We start from the raw sequence: 20,138 nt of genomic DNA on the forward strand, positions 1-20,138 counted from the left end.
AAATGAGGTCTCTGTTTTCTTTGGTGTCTTAAATCATTGCTATATTGAAGTTGGTTGCCATTGTATTATGAATATCTTGACTTTTTTTCAAAGTAGCTCATTCTATTTTTTCCACTTAGCTTATATGAAAATATTTTCATTATAAGCAGCATTTAGGGAAATTTTATAACAGGGAAATTTATTATTTTAAGATCCAAAATAAAACATGTTTAAATTTTTTCTCTTCTTTTTGGAGACATAGACCTATGAATTTTGAGTTGATTCACTTTAGCAGAGATTTTGGCTTTATTTGATCTATATTTATATCCTATAATAGTGAACATGTCCTAGAATAATCATAATATTTTCTGAGTTGCTGAGTACTCCACACATACAATTTTTTAAGCCAAATAATCCCAAACCTAATGTCCCATATAATCACTGTAGCTGCCAGCAACAGACTCATAAAGCTTAATTTATTTTTTCAGAGGGGTGGAGCTTTTAGATAATTCACTTAACAAAGTTAAAGGTGTAATGGTAGTTATTGCTTTCCAGCAGCTTACATTACATTTGGGCTCAGTAATACTGTTGAGATTTCTTCTACCCAAAGCAGGAATGTTCTATGCCCTCATTTTCACCCCTCTGAACCAGTGCCTACCTACACTATTATTAGCAAAAGTATTTTACAACTCACTGCTAATGCGGAGAGTTACTTCTCTCACTTATCTCACGGAGGCATTCAGGCTGGACAAGAGACAAGTGGAAGTTCAGAGCACTAATGCACTGAAGTCATATGAATTTCAGCAGCTGAAAAAAGAGACCTGAGTGACTCTTCGGCAGGGACAAGCAGTTACTTAGGTCTTTTCTTCTTTCCCTTTGGTACCTCCTCGCCTCCATGTGTTACCTGTACTTAGTAGTGAATTGACAGTTTTCACTCCAATAGAACTCAATAATTTAGAGCATAATAAAATATCCACTAGCTTTTTAAAAAATCTATGATTTTTTATTTTTAAGTTTTTATTATTTTGTCCTTTTTATAAAAGTTTTAATTTATGAGACATAGAATGCATGTTTCATTATCAGTTTAAAAATATTTTAAGTGACATTGGAAAGGAGTCTTGATTTGGAAAGCAGAGTATTATACCATTTGTCTACTCAGTACTGTGTTCCCAGTAGCTGCTCAATAAATGACAATTGTTGTTTATTAGATAAATGGTATAAATGCATTTTATTAAAAAATTCATATGCTACTTTATTATTATTCTGGTCCATCTTATGATGTCTAAGTATGCCAACAACTGTAACTATTAGATAAATTGCTTCAATCCAGAGTCGATGTCTTTCTCCTCATGTATGTTTGACGTTATCTAGTCTTCTAAGTAAAGTCATTGTATGTCCCGCTGAGCTCTACGCACTTTGAAATTTGGATTCACTGAATCAATGTATAAGGTCAAAGTTGTGCCGCCACTTCACAGGCACAAGAATTTCCTCAGCTCTAGGCTTGGGTTACACCTTGTATTTCACAGAAGAGCTTTAAATTTAATTCCGGACTTTCAAAGAACCCGGATAGGAGCAAGAGTGGTTGCGGACGGAATAAAGTAAAGTGAGAGTCAGAAGGTTGGTCAAGGTTACAGAAGTGCCTCATTTACTAACTTGTTTGCGACCTCAGTTTCTTTAGAAATGGTGTCTTTAGACTTCAGTTTTATAAGCTTTACAGTGAAGGCACTGAAATCAATCTCTCTGACCTTATATTATGATGTTAATGCCTTTTGCTTTTCACGTAGTTCTTCTACGGGCACTTTATAAAGCAGGGGTAGGGACCGTCCAGCCCACAGGCCTTAAACTAAAGCCCACAAAATCATTTGGTCTGGCCCTGTCAAGGCAACCACAGATGGGACTTGAAATTCAATGCATCTTCTAGGAGCTTTTTTCACAGCAACATAAATTTATATTAAGTGAATTTTATTAAGCGAATGATGTTATGGATATCCAAATAGCCCTTGGCAGAAAAAAGGTTCCCCACCCCTATTATAAAGCTATGGTGATCTGAACCTAACAGCTGATGATGCAACAAAGGTCATTTTCACATTTAATAAATATTTAAATATTTCATAAGTATATAAAAGTTCAGCAAAGTCAAGCAATAAAATGAAACCATTTTACCTTTTAAAAATCTATCAAAAATATAAAACAAAAATCACATTTAATTGTCTTTTTCAAAAAAATGCTTTAAGATATTAAGATAATGCTAGTAAATATCCATATTTATTTTCTGTTATGAACTACGTTGTGACCCCCAATCTATATGTTGAAGCCCTGACCCTCAAAGTGACTGCCTTTGAAGCTAAGGTCTTTAGGAGGTAATTAAGTTTAAATGAGGTCATAAGGGTAGGGCCCTGATCCAATAGAACTGATGGCCTTATAAGAAGAGGAAGGTCTCTCTCTCTCTCTCTCTCTCTCTCTCTCTCTCTCTCTCTCTCTCTCTCTCTTTCTCTCTCTCTCTCCCTCTCTCCAAACAAAGAAAAAACAATGTGAGGACACAAGGAGAAGATGGACATCTGCAAAGTAGCAAGGGAGGTCTCATGAGAAACAAAACCTAGCCAGACCTTCATCATGGACTTTTCAGCCTCCAGAATTGTGAGGAAATCAATTTCTATTATTTAGTCATGCAGTCTGTGTTATTTTGTTATGGCAGCCCAAGCTGGCCAAGACATTCTCTGTACTTATTAAAGGTATATGGAAATGAATAAAATATTACGATGTAGAAGTCCACGGCAATCCCCAGAATAACTCTAGAGCTATTCTCTCCAGAATGCTTGGCTGGCTGGAAATAATGGCACCTAACTCCCAAAATAACCACTCTAGTGAGTTGTAGGAGGGAAGATCTGACTCTGGTAGATAGATCTCTTTTAATTACCATATGACTATGGAATTAATATTCAGTTAATGCATGCCACATGTATAATGTTAAAGTAATCAATGACAAAGTCTATCTATTTACAAACGTTCAACATGATCTCTTAAGATTCATTTTATCTGAGAAAGGGAGGGTTACGGGTGTTTCTTCCAAGGTGGAGAATACTGTGAGGTGTCCTATAGGGCTGCAATGTTGTCTCTCAGATTTCTTGAACTGAACATATTCTGCCTTCTCTCACAGAAAATAAGCATAAGGACAGCAAAAAATGTTACAGAAGTCTGAGAAGAATGGTACCTTCCTAGTTACTAGAATCAAAAGAATGTGATTGAATCATCCTTCACAAGCACAGGGAAGCTAAAAGTTAAGGAACTTGCCCACAGTGCTCATTCACAGGAAGTAAATAGAGAGTCAAAATCTGAAATCAGGTCTCTTGAATTCCATTGTTCAAGTTCTTATCTAGTTTACTATACATAACTCCTCTTTCTATATATGGAGAATAGGACTGGGCCTAAAAAAATGTGTGCCACAGATTCCATGGCATAGCAAAATGCTTTATAATATCTTATAATGGCTGCATATCACTCAACAGAAAGCAACCTGAAATGTGAGATATTTTTTAAAACATTAAAGCCATTTCAAGCAACTTCATGTTATAGTATAAATGTTTTCCTTCCTTTATATCTGGGATGTGCACAAGTCAAATGGTCTCACATCTGTTCAAGAGAAGTAAACTTATTTACTTTTCTTGGCTCATTCTCACTTTGTGATCTCTCAGAGAGGTGTACTCTTGAAAGAAAAATAATAATTTGGCTGTGTGACCTTTGTCAAAATCATTTGTAAACACTCTTCCATAATGGAAAAGAATCAACCTTGAAATAAACTAAAACACAGTTATTTTTCTTGACTGAAGTACTTGCCTAAGAAAGAATTTCAATTCAATTTCAACATTCAAAGGTGTTATATTGTTTTATTTGTAGTACAGGATCATTTGGGGAGAATAAAAGTAACAACAAAAAGCAATCTATGAATGTCTAAGCAGATCATGAAGGTTGTTTCAAGCTTAGTGTCTGAAATCATGAAATACGGATTTTATTGTTACTTAAACTTGCTTCCCATTTAAAAACTCTGTGTCTTTTAAACAAAATCCACCACATGTAATGACTTTTAATTGTAATTTTTTAGGTAGTTTCTATTACTGGGTTTTTTATTTCCCCAATAAACTCGTCAAAAATTATTATTTTGAACAATCCATAACTTGACAATTTAAAATTTCATCATAGTATTGATCAAGAAAAACTCCATTTGCAGCTGACCAAGTAGCATCATACTCTCCAACAGATCTTGTGAATACATTTTGGTTCAGGGTGGGTCAGCTTTAGCTCAAGCGGTTACTTTGGATTCTGCTTGTTGCAGACACATTTTGGTTCAGGGGTGGGCAAACTTTTTGACTTGAGGGCCACAATGGGTTCTTAAACTGGACCGGAGGGCCGAAACAAAAGCATGGATGGAGTGTTTGTGTGAACTAATATAAATTCAAAGTAAACCTCATTACATAAAAGGGTACGGTCTTTTTTTTTTTTTTTTTTTTTTTTTTTTTTTAGTTTTATTCATTTCAAATGGGCCGGATTCTCTGTAGTTTGCCCACGGCTGTTTTGGTTAGTAAACAGAGTGCTTAGGTAAATTGTCCCATCTAACACCACAATCCTGTAGCTTACAATTAAAGATGAAAAATGGCAATTGTATAGTAAAGGCTTAGCAGGGAGTCAGCTCTCACTGGGAATGGTGTTGGATGGTACTAAGTACAAGAGTGTTTAATTGGTTTCAAACTTCCTCACTCTTTCTTGGAATGGGATTTTGCAAGAAATAATAAATGGGCAAAAAGTAAGGGCAAAAAAAAATATCTAGTATGGAATTTCAGGGATCTTGAGCAAATACTTTGTTTGTTCCTCCCATTTGTAGAGATTACCATTTTGGATAGGTGAAATTATATTCTAATTTTTTAAAAAATTAAACTTCTGGGAAAAGACATTATGTTACCATACTAATAAGTAATGATTCTTGCTGCATGAAATAGTCCTTTATGTGCTTCCGAAAATCCTCCTGTTGCTTTTTATTGTGCATTTTCTCTCATTTACTCCTCAGTGAAATGAAATCCTTTGTTAGAAGAAATGCAGAGTGTCTAGTCACCATATTTTAAATAAGAAATTCCCGTAGGCTTGATGATAGGTATTGTATTCAATAGAAACATTTTCACCTCCCCGCATTTTCCTCATCTTCTCCCATTTCAAAACTGCTCATTCACCCTGAGAGCTGGAAGGAGCAATAGACGAGGATTAAGATTTAAAGCTCAATTAACAATTCTGTCACGAAATAACTGTGTGCCTTTGGATAAAATACTTCAAACTTTCTGAGTTTTGTCAACAGTAAAGTGTGGAGTTTGAACAGAATCATCTCTATTTGTCTATTTCTAAAAGCAAGTTATAATGCTTCCCTAAAATCTATCTAGTTTTCCCACATTAATTAGGGAATCTAGAAATGGACACAGCATGATGATACTAAATATAAAAGTTAGGTCATCATTGTGAATACATTTATTCCTATTTCTGAATCCTAGTCTCATAATAATATTTTTAAACTATTTGACTTCAGAGGTAAAATAAAAATAATTTTATTATTCATGGTAACCTCAAGGCTTTTTTCCATGCTAATCTTGCTCATCCTTATTAACTTTGAATATTTTTAGATTTGTTTAAGTGTATCAGCTGAGAATATACCCATTAAAATTTATTTTGTTTGATCGTGATTATTTCTCCAACATATTATTTTCTTATTATAATCTGGGAAACAACGGACGTACCAATCTGTCCACTTGGCAACACATCATTTACTTCCTTAATTATTATTCTCACAAATCACCCAGGAAAATATGTAACAGTGTCAGGGCTGGTGCTGTCCCCAGAGAAGTACCACCATTGTTGACACTGATCCTCTGATAAGTTCTCTCTGCATAATGACCGTGAGTTGTGTGAGCCACCCAGAGCCTAGGTTCCCAATTGACTTATTTTCCATTTCCTTTTTTATTTGGTTACATTTACTGCATGTTTGTTCTATTGGTCCACTTTCCTTGAGAGATAGAAAGGCTGTCCGCACGAAGAGTATGACACCCAGAGACCTATTTAGATAATATATAAGGAAAGGAAGCTTACCATGGAAGGAAGAAGAAAAAAAAACCCCACAAACAACAAAAATATTATAGCCAAATAAGCTATATTAATTAATATATAAAATGTAAATGGGTCAAAATATCCAATTAAAATCAAAGATTATCAGAATGGATTGTAATACAGACCCAACTATATGCTGTTAATATGAAACACACTTTAAATATAGAATCACAAATAGCTTAAAAGAAAGACAAAAAGCCCTGGCTAGTTTGTCTCAGTGGTTAGAGCATCCGGCAATGGATCAAAGAGCCATGGTTCAATTCTGGTCAAGGGCACTTGCCTCAGTTGTGGGTTCAATCCCAGCCCCGACTGGGGTTCCTATGGGAGGCAACCAATTGACATGTCTCTCTTACATCAATGTTCTCTCTCTCTCTCTCTCTCTCTCTCTCTCTCTCTCTCTCTCTCTCTCTCTCTCTCTTCCTCCTTCCCTCTCTCCCTTCCATTCTCTAAAAAAATCAATGGAAACAATATTCTTAAGTGAGGATTAAAAAAAAAAAGTAAAAAGAAAATACACACTATCCAAACACTAATCATAAGAAAATTAAAGTGACTGTATTTATATCAAAGTAGGCTTTAACTAAAAAGTATTAGTCAAGATAAAGAGAAAAATTTTAAAAGATAAATCACTGAATTTATTAAAAATCATGACAATTTTAAATGCAATATACCTAAAAATATAACTTCAAAATACATGAAACAAAAATTGACAAAACTAAATGGAGAAATAGATAAATTCACAATAATCACTAGAGACTTTAACAGTCAACTCTCAACAACTGACAGTACAAATAGATTTTAAAAAATCAAAAGCAATATGTAATATTTGAACCTCACTATCAGCAAGTGCATTTAAGATTTATACTCTGGCTGAAACCAGTTTGGCTCGGTGGATGGAGCGTCGGCCTGCGGACTGAAGGGTCCCGGGTTTGATTCTGGTCAAGAGCATGTGCCTGGGTTGCGGGCACTTCCCCAGTGGGGGATGTGCAGAAGGCAGCTGATCGATGTTTCTCTCTCATCGATGTTTCTAGCTCTCTATCTCTCTCTCTTCCTCTCTGTAAAAAATCAATAAAATATATTTAAAAAAAAAAGATTTATACTCTTTACTGTATGTGAATATACCTCAATAAAACAAAGAAATAAAATGTTCCTAAACTCAAAAATTGTGATACATGTCATATCACGGGTAAGTATAATATGACAATCTGTATAATTACTAGAGGCCCAGTGCACGAATTTGTGCATGGGTGGGGTCCAACTTGCCCACCACAATGGGAGCCCATCAGGCCGGGCTGGCAGGGGGGAGGGGCCACTGGTGGTTGGCCAGCTGGCCCCGCCCCTGATTGGGGTGTTGGGGGCCAGGCCAGCCAGGGGAGTGGGGGACGCCCGATCGGGGCCCAGATTAGGCTGATTGGCTGCTGCAGTGTGTGTCATAGCCACTGATTGTTCTGGTCGTTCTGCCATTCCAGTCACTGGGCTTTTGTATATGTTGACTAGAGGCCCGGTGCATGAAATTCGTGCACTTGTGGGGAGGCCCTCAGCCTGGTCTGCACCCTCTCACAGTCTGGAAATCCTCGGAGGATGTCCAACTGCCTGCTTAGGCTGGCTCACCAGGTCAGACAACCTTAGCGCTGCCATGGAGGCAGAAGAGGCTCCCGCACTGCCGCTGTGCTCGCCAGCCATGAGCCCAGCTTCTGGCTGAGCAGTGTTCCCCCTGTGGGAGCGCACTGACCACCAGGGGGCAGCTCCTCCATTGAGCGTCTGCTCCCTGGTGGTCAGGGTGTGTCATAGTGACCAGTTGTTCTGCCGTTGGGCCAAAACTGACTCTCTGACATCCCCTGAGGGATCCCAGATTGTGAAAGGGCACAGGCCAGGATAAGGGACCCCACTAGTGCACGATCGGGCCTGGGGAGGGACATGGGTGGCTGGCCAGCCAGGGCGGGGACTGCAGGAGGGCTCCAGGGCATATCCAGACCATCTCTCTCAGTCCTGATCAACCAGACCCCAGCAGCAAGCTAACCTACTGGTCAGAGCATCTGCCCCCTGGTGGTCAGTGCACATCATAGCAAGCAGTTGAGCAGCCTTAGCATATCATTAACATATTATGCTTTGATTGGTTGAACGGACAACTAGACAACTGGACACTTAGCATATTAGGCTTTTATTATATACTAGAGGCCCGGTGCACAAAAATTTGTGCACTGGGGTCGGGGGGGGTCCCGCAGCCCAGCCTGTGCCCTCTCGCAGTCTGGGACCCCTCGGGAGATAACGACCTGCTGGCTTAGGCCTGCTCCCTGGTGGCAGAGGGCAGGCCCAATCCCTAGGTGCAGCCCCTGGTCGGACTCAGAGCAGGGTCGATTGGGGAGTTGGGGTGCTGCCCCCTGTCATTCACAGAGCAGGGCGGATTGGGAGGTTGTGATGCCACCCTCAGTCACGCTCAGGGTAGGGCCGATTGGGGGGTTGGGGCACTGCCCCCTGTCACACTCAAGGCAGGGTTGATGGGGAGGTTGTGGGGCCACCCCCTGTCACGCACAGAGCAGGGCCAATCAGGGGGTTGGGGAGCTGCCCCCTGTCACACACTGAGCAGGGCCCATCAGGGGGTTGGGGCTCCGTACCCTGTCATGCACAGAGCAGGGCCCATCAGGGGGTTGGGGCACTGCCCCTGTCATGCACAGAGCAGGGCCCATCAGGGGGGTTGGAACTCCGTACCCTATCACGCACAGAGCAGGGTCAACCAGGGGGTTGGGGAGCTCCCCCCCTGTCACGCACAGAGCAGGGCTGATCAGGGGGTGGGGGCCTTCCCCTGTCACGAACAGAGCAAGGTGGATAGGGAGGTTGTGGCCCCGCCCCCTGTCACACACAGAGCCACAGGGTGATCAGGGGGTTTGGGTACTGCCCCCTGTCACGCTGATCCCAGTTCCGGGAGGCCTCTCGGCTCCGCTGATCCCGGTGCTGGGAGGCATATTACCCTTTTACTGTATAGGATAGAGGCCTGGTGCATGGGTGGGGGCCGGCTGGTTTGCCCTGAAGGGTGTCCTGGATCAAGGTGAGGGTCCCCACTGGGGTGCCTGGCCACCCTGGGTATGGGGATGATGGCTGTTTGCAGCTGGTCACACAGCCTTCAGGGTGGGGGTCCCCACTGGGGTACCTGGCCAGTCTGGGTGAGGGGCTGAGGGCTGTTTTCAGGCTGGCGGGTGACTGAAGCTCCCAACTGCTCCTTTTTTTCTTTTCTTTTTTTATTCTGGGCCAGCTTTAGCTCTGGCTCCAGCTCTGAGGCATCTGCTGCTGAAAGCAGGTATCTGGTTTATTTGGGTTCTATAATCGAAACACTGTATCAACTCCAGCTCTGAGATAGCAGCTGGCTGAAAGCAGGTTTCTGGAGTTTGTTTAGATTCTATATTTGTAGCAATGTTTCAAACTGCAAGCTCAGAGGCCGGCAAGGCAGGCGGGGAACGTTGGTTTCCTCCGTCACTGAAGCAAACAAGCCTCATGTTAGCTTCAAGCTGCCTGGCTGCCGGCTGCCATCTTGGCTGGCAGTTAATTTGCATATCACCCTGATTAGCCAATAGGAAGGGTAGCAGATGTATGGCTAATTACCATGTTTCTCTTTTATTAGATCAGACTAGAGGCCCAGTGCACAAAAATTTGTGCACGGGGTGGGGAGGATCCCTCAGCCCGGCCTGTGCCCTCTTGCAGTCTGGGACCCCTCGGGAGATGTCCACCTGCTGGCTTAGGCCCGCTCCCTGGGGGATAGGGCCTAAGATGGCAATCAAACATCCCTCTGGCAGCCCGGCAGCCCTTGGGGGATGTCCACTTGCCAGCGGGGAGCAGACCTAAGCTGCAGTTGGACATCCTTAGCATTGCTGAGGAGGCAGGAAAGGCTCCCACCACCACCGCTGTACTGGCAGCCATTAGCCTGGCTTGTGGCTGAGCAGAGCTCCTCCATGTGGGAGTGCACTGACCACCAGAGGGCAGCTCCTGCATTGAGCGTCTGCCCCCTGGTGGCCAGTGTTTGTCATAGTGACCAGTCATTCCCAGTCTTTCTGCTGTTAGGATCAGTTTGCATATTACCCTTTTACTATATAGGATGGAGGCCTGGTGCACGGGTGGGGGCTGGCTGGTTTGCCCTGAAGGGTGTCCCAGATCAGGGTGGGGGTCCCGCTTGGGTGCCTGGCCAGCCTGGATGAGTGGCTGATGGCTGTTTTCAGGCTGGCCACACCCTCTTTAGGGTGGAGATCCCCACTGGGGTGCCTGGCCAGTCTGGGTGAGGAGCTGAGGGCCGTTTTCAGGCTGGCCTGCGACTGAAGCTCCCAGCCTCTCCTTTTCTTTCTTTTTCTTTTTATATTCTGGGATTTATTTACCTTCTATAATTGAAACTTTGTTGCCGTCCTGCTCGCTTCAGCTCTGAGGCCACAGCCTGCTGAAAGCAGGTATCTGGGATTTGTTCAGCTTCTACAATTGAAACTTTATTGCTTTCGGAGCTGTTGCTTTTGGAGCTCAGAGCTGAGCCGTGGCAGGCGGGGAACCTGGAGCATGCAAGCCTCATGCTCACTTCAGCTGTGTGGCTGCCTTCCGCCATCTTGGTTGGTGGTTAATTTGCATATCACCCTGATTAACCAATGAGAAGCATAGTGAAGGTATGGCCAATTACCCTTTTTGTCTTTTATTAGATAGGACTAGAGGCCTGGTGCATGAATTTGTGCACCAGTGGGGTCCCTCAGCCTGGCTTGTGGGATCAGGCCGAAACTGGCTCTCTGACATCCCCTGAGAGGTCCCAGATTGCAATAGGGTGCAGGCCAGGCTGAGGGACCCCACCTGGGGCACGATCAGGGCCGGAGAGGGATGCAGGAGGTTGGCCAGCCAGGGAGGGACCGCGGAAGGGCTCCAGGGCATGTCTGTCACATCTCGCTCAGTCCTGATCAGCCGGACCCCAGCAGCAAGCTAACATACCAGTCGGAGCGTCTGCCCCCTGGTGGTCAGTGCACATCATAGCGAGCAGTTGAGCAGCTTCAGCATATCATTAGCATATTAAGCTTTGATTGGTTGAATGGATGACCGGATGACCGGACACTTAGCATATTAAGCTTTTATTATATAGGGGGATATTTATTTGTATGCATATAAAGAAATCAGTTCATTTGACCATATGGCAATCCGCTTTTCTGAACTGATTTGAGTATATTTTCTCAATGCCTTATACATGATACTACCTAGACAAGACAGAAATTCAATGTGTTATTGGCTAATGACCTCAGCATATCCTATAGGTGGCTTCATGAACCCAAATATACAAGTGCGTGTGAGAGATCCAGGTCCTGGAATTGGGATAAGTGCCCTCCTACACCTAGGAGCCTGGGTGCTGTTGGTTGATGAAAGGCAGGCATTGGAGGAAGTAGTTCTTCCCATTGACCTGAAAACAATTGGAGTCATAGCCCATGACATAGGAGTTCTATACAAGATCTCAGAGGTCACCTAGGTCAGCCCTCTAATTTTACAGGTGGAGACCCTGACACCGAGATAGGTTGCCCAAGGGAACACAATAGTTAGTGGTAATCAAAATGTCCATATTTCCAGCACCGTGTGAAGTCATTATATCTGATGCTTCTAACCCCTATAAATTATCCACCATTTTCTTTTTTCATTGTCAATTTCTTATGTGTCCTTTATTTTTAGGTATCTTTATTTAATATTCTTTTTTTTCTATTTTTTTACACAAATTTATGCATACTATTACTACACAAACTTCTCCACACTTTGCTTTTTAAATTGTTTTAACATAACAGCATGTCTTAAAGGTCAATTTATTTTAATATATAGCCACCATTTTCAAAGTAAAAGTGAGTGAACCATCAGGGCACACCTTTATCAGTGTAAATGTTCTATTTTGAGTCTCCCTCAATCCATGTAAGGCTTCTTTTGATATATATTTGAAGCAGATTTAGACCAGAAAGGAGAGTGAGTAACTTAACGATCTTTGCCTGAGCCCATAAGCCTCTAGGGTTGGCTCATGGCAGAGGCAGTTTCATTGCAAGATAATTATGTTTTTCAATTTCTTATAGCAACTTCTCCACTGAGGCTTTAAGATCAGAGAGGGGAATGAAATGCATCGTTGAATTACACCCATTCCTGTTCCATGAAGTAAATATAACTATTAATTTGCATTTAGTTTAGACATAGTAATTGTGTGTGTGTGTGTGTGTGTGTGTGTGTGTGTGTGTGTTTAATTTAAGGATTATTTATATTTTTAAGATGTAAGCAAAATTTCTTTTTCTCAAGTTTTGTTCAACCTCATTGTTTTTATCTGTGTGTAATTTTAGGAATGCTAGGGCTATTGCTTGTATCACAATTTTCTTTGGAAATTGATCTTGCAGCCTAATGCTCTGTTAATATCTTAATGCAAATTGGTTTTCCTCCTAGTAGTGAAGAACTTGGTGGGCTTGTGTGTGGGGGGGGGGGGGGGGAGCAGGGAACAGTAGATATTAGGGATCTGGAATTACTCAAATGATTTGCTCTCTGAAGGACTTTCTGAGACATTTAGGATTATTACTCAAAGAGGTTTTCATGGTTAGAATTGCCATTCCCAGAATCTCTCTACTCATTCACCTGAGAGTGTTTAAGAACCCTGTGATATATTCTGTCAGCATCGGTCAGTTTGGGAGGTCTCAAGATGTCTGTAAGTCTATGGACTGCCTCAGTAGATGAGTTCCAGAGAAGGGCAAAATCTTCTGGTTCTCTTCTCTGCAATTTTTGTGACCTAACTTTCTAGGGCCTCTGACTGAGAAGTGTAGGCCAGGTAGCACTCAACAAGACTCTTAAAAATACCAACTGAGAACTCTAGGGGGAAATAAAACTATAAATTCATATATATGGAAAGCATCATTTTGGGAAAGTTTCCAAGATATACTAATTGGTCAACAGCTAGTCAGCTTTTTTGGAAAATGAATCAAAGTTGAATGCCTTCCATTGTACATTAAAATAAATAAGCTTCTCTTAAGGATGTTAATATTAGCCTTTCTTTCTAATTCATGGCTTTCAATATAAATAAATGCATTAATATTTTTCCCATTTTTAAAATTTTCTCAGCATGCCAAGAATTCTTATGTACACAAAATTTGGTTTCAAATGTCTGTTTTAATTGTATATGAACCACTGTAAGTACCCTGGTGCCAACGTGTTAAGAGCCTTTAGTGACCTCCTGTAACATTAACCTAGGCTTCTACATGTTGGACTTGGTGACATGGGGTACTCCTGAGAGCAGTCATTTGATTGATGTCATAGCGTTTCTGGGACTATGTGGAAGCACCAGGGGGCATTTTCAGAGGCAGCATGGAGGATATAAGCCAGAACAAGTGTACTGGCATCAATCCTCAGTAAATATTTATTAAGATCAATGGCTACATGCAATGTGCTGATGGTAGATTTTGGCTCTGAGTTAAAATTAAGATGAATTATATTATTGATGTAGTAGGACCTTTTCTTTGCTTTTAAAGTATAGGACAGTTTTTTTCTTCTTCTTCTCGTAACCTACACATCTTGCTAGCTACCAGACATTGCATCATAATGCTTACATATTCATTTAACCTATGGCTGATCTCTAGTGGGTTAGTGACAATAATGTGACCTACAGAAAAGTCTTGGATAAGGGCCAGGATCATATTGTGGTGAGTCATTTGACCTCTACTTATGTGGCCAGTTTTAAGGCCATAACATTCAGTTCATAATCACATTGAACAGCACTCAATGAGTAATAATAGCATACACTGTACAGAGCAGTGCCTTTTAGAAAGGGTTCTCTGGAGGTTGGAGTGAAGAAGGAGGGCCTAGAGAACCCTTCGGACTACAAGATGTTTACAGAAGGCACAATTCTTGTTGGCTGCCATAAAAAAAGTATTTTTCTTCTCGCTCATATAGGTTTCAAAAAGTAACAGTTGCAAGACTTTGAACATCTGGGGTATATTTTGCAGGATGCCCCATTCCCCCCAGATAGGTGTCCTTCAAAATAAAGAATAATATTTTGGGTTTTAATGTACAGCTTGGGCATAAGGAAATTTTCACTGGAAGGATCTTTTAGAATAAAAACATAAAATATTTTGAATAATTAAATAAAAGCAAATAAAATAAAATAATTTTCCTCCCATTTCTGCAACAAAAAGGAAGGGGGAAAACTGGGAATTGCCATGTTGTCTATATTCTTTAACAGGTAAGTCACAAACTCTTTGATAGGCGCTTCCTGTCCAGCAGAGAATGTGATCTAAAGTACTGAATCTGCTCTGCTAAAGTCAAATCAGTTGCTCCAAAAGGAAACATTTTCCTGCTAAAAACTGCTCTATAGCAGTGAATCTCAGAATCTGGTCTGAAATCACTGGTTATCCATTATAAGCCTTGTTCACGGATCACACATGACCCAAGTCCTAATATAACCCCATGTAAGGCATTCAACTTTCAAATAAACATCATAGACAGAATATGAGACCTAGACATTTCTTTAGAAGTTTGTCATCAAAATCATTGCAACTTGACCTCTAAATTCAGGGTGCAGTCTCCCTAGGAACATCTGTGGACTTTTTTCTTTGTTGGTTGTTAGTTTTATTTACCAAAGTATTAGTTCTTTACCCAAACGGAAATTGAGAGCTGCTGGTTTAAAGAGCAATATCTGAAAAATGAGGTTAAATATTTTCAAATATATTGTCTATTTTGCCTAAGCTAATGACTCCTTTCAAGTTATCCTAGCCAAATTATTTTCTCTTTTCTTATTCTGAGTTCAGGGATAATAAAATAGTGGTTACTGGGTGTTTTTGTTTATAAGTTTGATCTAACAATTACTGCCTTTTGCCTTTTCATTAAACAAACGCTAACCTCAATTTAATTTTTTCTTTCTTCCTTTCTTCTTTCTTTCTTTCTTTCTTTCTTTCTTTCTTTCTTTCTTTCTTTCTTTCTTTCTTTCTCCTTTCTTTCTTTCTTTTTTTCTTCTCTCTCTCTCTCTCTCTCTCTCTCTCTCTCTCTCTCTCTCTCTCTTTCTTTCTTTTTCAAAGGATTTTTCCAGAAACTTGATAGGACATCAATTTTTCAAGTATTAGATTAAAATATTGAATGCTACTTGACCAGCCACATAACTTAAGTCACTCAGCTTTGTATGTCTCATCAGACTGACAATGAAGGTTTGGTGGTCTCTAAAAAATGTCCTGATTTGTGCATAGTAATAATCTTTGGTTTTATTTGATTACTCCCCAAACTCTAAAAAATGGGTATCTTTTAAATATACAACAGGCTTTTTAAAGAGAACAACTTATAAAGAACACATTCTTTAATTTTTTTTCTGAGGAAAGTTTCTTAAATGTGTATCATATTGCACTAACCAATTGATATAAATTCTATTTGGATATTTAGCAGACTAAGTAATCAATGAGCCTTATAATTCTGTATTAATCCTTTAAATCTTAATCTTTTGTTTTCTTTTTCTGGGAAATACTGAAATGTAAAGAAATGTCTTCCTGAATCAAAGACAATGAAGTTTGGAAAGGGCATTTGGAAAGGACTATGTGTGCCCTATACTGTACAGAACCAGAATTATATGGTCTGAGTCGATGAAGAATGGAACAAATTCTTTGTCAAATGTTCTGTAAACAAAGAAAAGGATAATCAACTGGGCAATGAGTTATTATTTAACATTCACCCAGCTGTGTCATTTCCTGTTGGCTAAAGAATGAGGACCAAGTCCATACGTCGGCAGTCAATATTGATGAGGAAAAACAAGACCAAATTTGTAACCCAGACCAAACAGCCTACACAGCTTATCTGAATGTCCTTGACAGGGCAAAGAGCCATAATTCTAAGTGAAAATTAAGAAAAAGATAGATTACCTTCCAAGGGAACAAATTCTTCCCAAATAACAGGTTCAATCCATTACATTTTATGAACCATCCTTTCCTCAATTCTTCTTTCTCAAAAAAAAAACACAAAACAAAAACCTACTACTTTTTTGATGTTACATGAGGCCAGCTGAGTGACCATCCCAATGAAGAGACAATTCTGAAAGTGCCACCTGAGTTACAAGTTCACACCCTGCTCTTATCTTTATATTGCACTTCCTGTATTTGAAGCTGTCACATGCATCATCTTATTAAATTCTCAGAGAGAATGACTATGACTCATAGCCATATTTTCTGACATAACGTCTATGAAGGCATTCTGCATGCTTTCTTGTTTTTATGTCATCTCTTGCTTTGTTGATGATGCCTATAAGAGACCTGTGCTTTCTCCTCACAATGCACCTGCTCCTTCAAATACTTTGGCTGGAGTCTGAAGAGAGGCAGGCACCGTGAATAAACAATTAGGATTATGCCTTGCAGTTTTCTACTGTGAGCTGAGATCTCCATACATACCCTTCACCTGAGAAGGGGGTTGTCTGTAGTGTGTTTCTAAAGAAGAGTGTTCTAAAGTATAGGGCACATGATTTTTTAAGCAGCCTTATTGTGCAAGTTAAAGGAGACAGATATTATCATTCTCTTGCAAGGATGAAACAAAGGAAAATAATTCAGCCAGTGTTTGCCCGAGGTCAGACAGTGCCTTAGTGTTGAGTCTGGACTAAAATTCAAATTTTCAGACTTGTAGTCCAGTGCTCACAGGGAGAATAGAGCTATTGCTTATTAGTCCTATGCCATCCCTAAAAGCTGATTCTCTCAATTCGCCCTCTCAAAACTTTTTGTGTCAGATGTGATGCAGTTTCTATAGAAATTGGGACTTCCCCCTAATAAGTAAAGGGTTAACGACAAAGGAAAGACTTTTTTTTAGCTCAAACCTCTTTGGACAATTGAATGCTGAATACACACGGTTTGTTCACCAATCTATGTTGAAATATTTGCTTTCTTCTTCTTCTTCTTTTAAAGTTAAGGGTAAATTAGAGAAGGAGAGGGTAATAGGAAGACAAAGAAGATAAAGAGAAGCAATAGTAAAGGGTTAATATACAGGGTTTAGGTTAATATACAGGGGTGGGCAAAAGTAGATTAATAAATATAATAAATAGTACAATAATTGATAAATAATGCAAGAATAAACTCTGTTTTGCGTATTTACAATGGTAAACCTACTTTTCCCCACCCCTGTGTGATCCCCTAGATGGGGCTTCACATATTCCAAATGAATGTTTTTCTCAGGGAAAAAACCTCCCATTGCAGTCTAAACTTTTAGTCTTTTCTAGGACTTTGGGAATCATTTAGATCTGAAAATTTCATTAAAGATGAGCAGTTTCATCAACGATTCAGTTATTAGAGAGACAGTTGCAGACCTAGAACTGGGGCCATACATTCATTCTTTCTTTAATTCCTTAATTCCTTCATCCATTTAAGTTATCATGTCACTATTCTGGTTCAAGCCTTCCTATGTCTAACTAGATGTTTCCCTAGAATGAAATCCGAACTCTGTCACCGTATCTTCATCAGCCAATTATTTCATCCCTACCTGCTTTCTTCTGCTTTCCTACCTATTTTCTCCTTCCCTTAGTAGGCCCCAGTCACTCTGGCCTTCTGAATTCTGTTCCTTAAACCTGCCAAACTCTCTCCCTCCATACAACCTTTGCACTATCTGTTCCCTTGCCTTCCACTAGACCTCATGGCTGAATTGTTCTCATTGAAAACTCAACTTCCTTACAGAGACACTGGCAGGCCACAGTGTCTAATCCCCACCTGCTATGCTTTACCATGCCATCCTGTTTTTTCTTCATAGAGCTCAGCACTGTCATTCTTATTTATGCAGTTGCTTCCTTATTTATTGTGCATCTCTTGTCTGGAATGTGTGCTCTGTGAGCGTAGCAAACAGGTCTGGCTTGTTTACTGTTACATTCACAGTTCCTAGAACACAGTGCCTGGTATATAGCAGGTGCTTAATATGTACTTGTTGAACTAAATGCTAAATTAATTTTTAAAGATGTATATAGGTTGAATATCCATCCACATGGAGCATTAGAGATTCAAAGAAGAAAAGGAAAGAATTCTTACCCTAAGAGACTCAAAGTTTAGTGACTTCAGGCAGTTGATTTTTTACTCTATTACACAGCCATTAAATTTCACTCAGCAACTTGCAGATTCCTGGAGATTCAGGTAACCTGATTTCCAAAAATAGCCATCTACTCTGATTCCAGATTATTCATGGGTAAAGTGATCATGTCTCTCAGTTTGCCTGGGACAGACCCTATTTACCATTGTTGTTCTGATATAATCATTTTTCTCTCAAAATTGTCCCAGCTTATGTGATAAACTACACAGTTATTCTATTCCTTGTCAGCCAATTACAGATAATTGGTAATTATTGCTAGTTGGAGTGGTTTAGCCATATAGACTACATCAATTCAAGAATATGGAAAGTCAAATCATATCTCTAGAAAGGGGCGAATTTCTAAGTAAAAAGTTGAGGGGAAAATGGGGTGGATCTAATTTTTCCCAGTTCCAATTAGGCCACTAATAGGCCAGAATTTCCTAAGATACGTTCAGGAGTTCTGAGAAGTGCAAATAAGAGTTAGGTGCCAAATATAAAATAGGTTGATGATTCTTTATTGCGCTAGAAACTAATCTGAGAACTTCATTTACATTTCCTCATAATTACTATTTTATATTTCCTCATAGTTATCATTATAACTCCTATTTTACAGATGATGAAATTGAGGCTTAGAGAAGTTAAATAACTCACCCAAGGTTACACAGATAGAAAATATGAAGTTTAGGAACTAAACACACCTCTTTGTGATCTATTGCCCCCAACCACTATGCCCATTGCTTCTCAAACAAACAAGTAAATAAGTCGATAAAAGATTCCTGTACTTAAGCAGATTTGAGGATGATGGGTTAAGTAAATAATGCTAAGTGGGCTACTTTTCTACAAGACTTTTTCTGTCTGCAACAGGTCAATGTACTTGGTACATCTTCAAGGAGTGATATGAGCCCAGTGTCTCCATCATTAATTGGGCCCTGGCACCCTTTTCTTTGTTCCTTTGTTTTTTGTTGGTGGTGAGGAGTACTAAAGTGCTGCAGAGCAAACTCTGGCCGATGCGGCTTCAGGACCCTGAGCATGGCCAGCCATCCTCTTCTCTGCGGGTCAGCCCTCCACAATGTGGACGGAGAGTCCACATCCGGGATCTTCCTCTGTGAGGCTCCAGTTTTCTCAGCTCTGAGAGGAAGAGGAGACCGTCCTTGGACCCCCGAGACTTTATGGTCATAGCGTCTAATACTTACAGTCATGCTTTTAACCACCTTTCATGGTGCCTTTTCACTCCTCATACTAAGCTCTCTGGTTTTTCACTTCATCTTCTTTTCATTTACAAGCCTAGAAGTCTTCATAGGGAACTGTTAAGTTGCTTTTGGCCAATGTCCTTATGACTAAATAGTTGAAACCTTCCGACAATTTGGAGCGCAGAAGATGAAGATGAGGAAAAAAATAACATAAGAAAAAGAAAACAAATTCATGGGCCAATTTTAGTCCTCTCTGAGGCTTTTGAAGTAGGTGATTAGAGCGATGGATGTGGAGGAGGGATGAGGGGGGGTGGAAGTTTGTACCTGCATTTTTCAGCTATGCATAATGTGTTTTCTGGGTCCAGCCTCGGATGCTTCAATTCCAGGGATGGGGTGGGGGGTAACTGATAAAGGGGTTAAAGGGCAGGAGCTGAATCCCGCCAATCCAGTCTCCTCACCGCAACGTGGACAATGGCTGACTTTGTATGTTTGGGCCCCCAGTGCCATAGGGTTGTGTTTCCAGTGGCTTTTGTCACTCATTTATGAGCAATCCTCCATTTTCTTTCTTTCTGCTCCCACCTCCCCTTTGCACTACTCCTGATTGACAGAAACTGACATGTTTCAGAAGCCAGCCTATTACTGTGACCCAGGCAAGCCAGTTCCCACATCTGGAATAACCTGGCCTAAGCCTACTGCTTATGGCCTATATACCTATGACAAACCATTTCTCTACAAAAACAACCACTTAACCCTTCCCCACCCAGGACTTGCTTCCTATATTTTATATGGGTGTCTTAATTT

Source organism: Myotis daubentonii, chromosome 7 (genome assembly GCF_963259705.1).
Source record: "Myotis daubentonii chromosome 7, mMyoDau2.1, whole genome shotgun sequence".
NCBI classification, from domain to species: Eukaryota; Metazoa; Chordata; class Mammalia; order Chiroptera; family Vespertilionidae; genus Myotis; species Myotis daubentonii.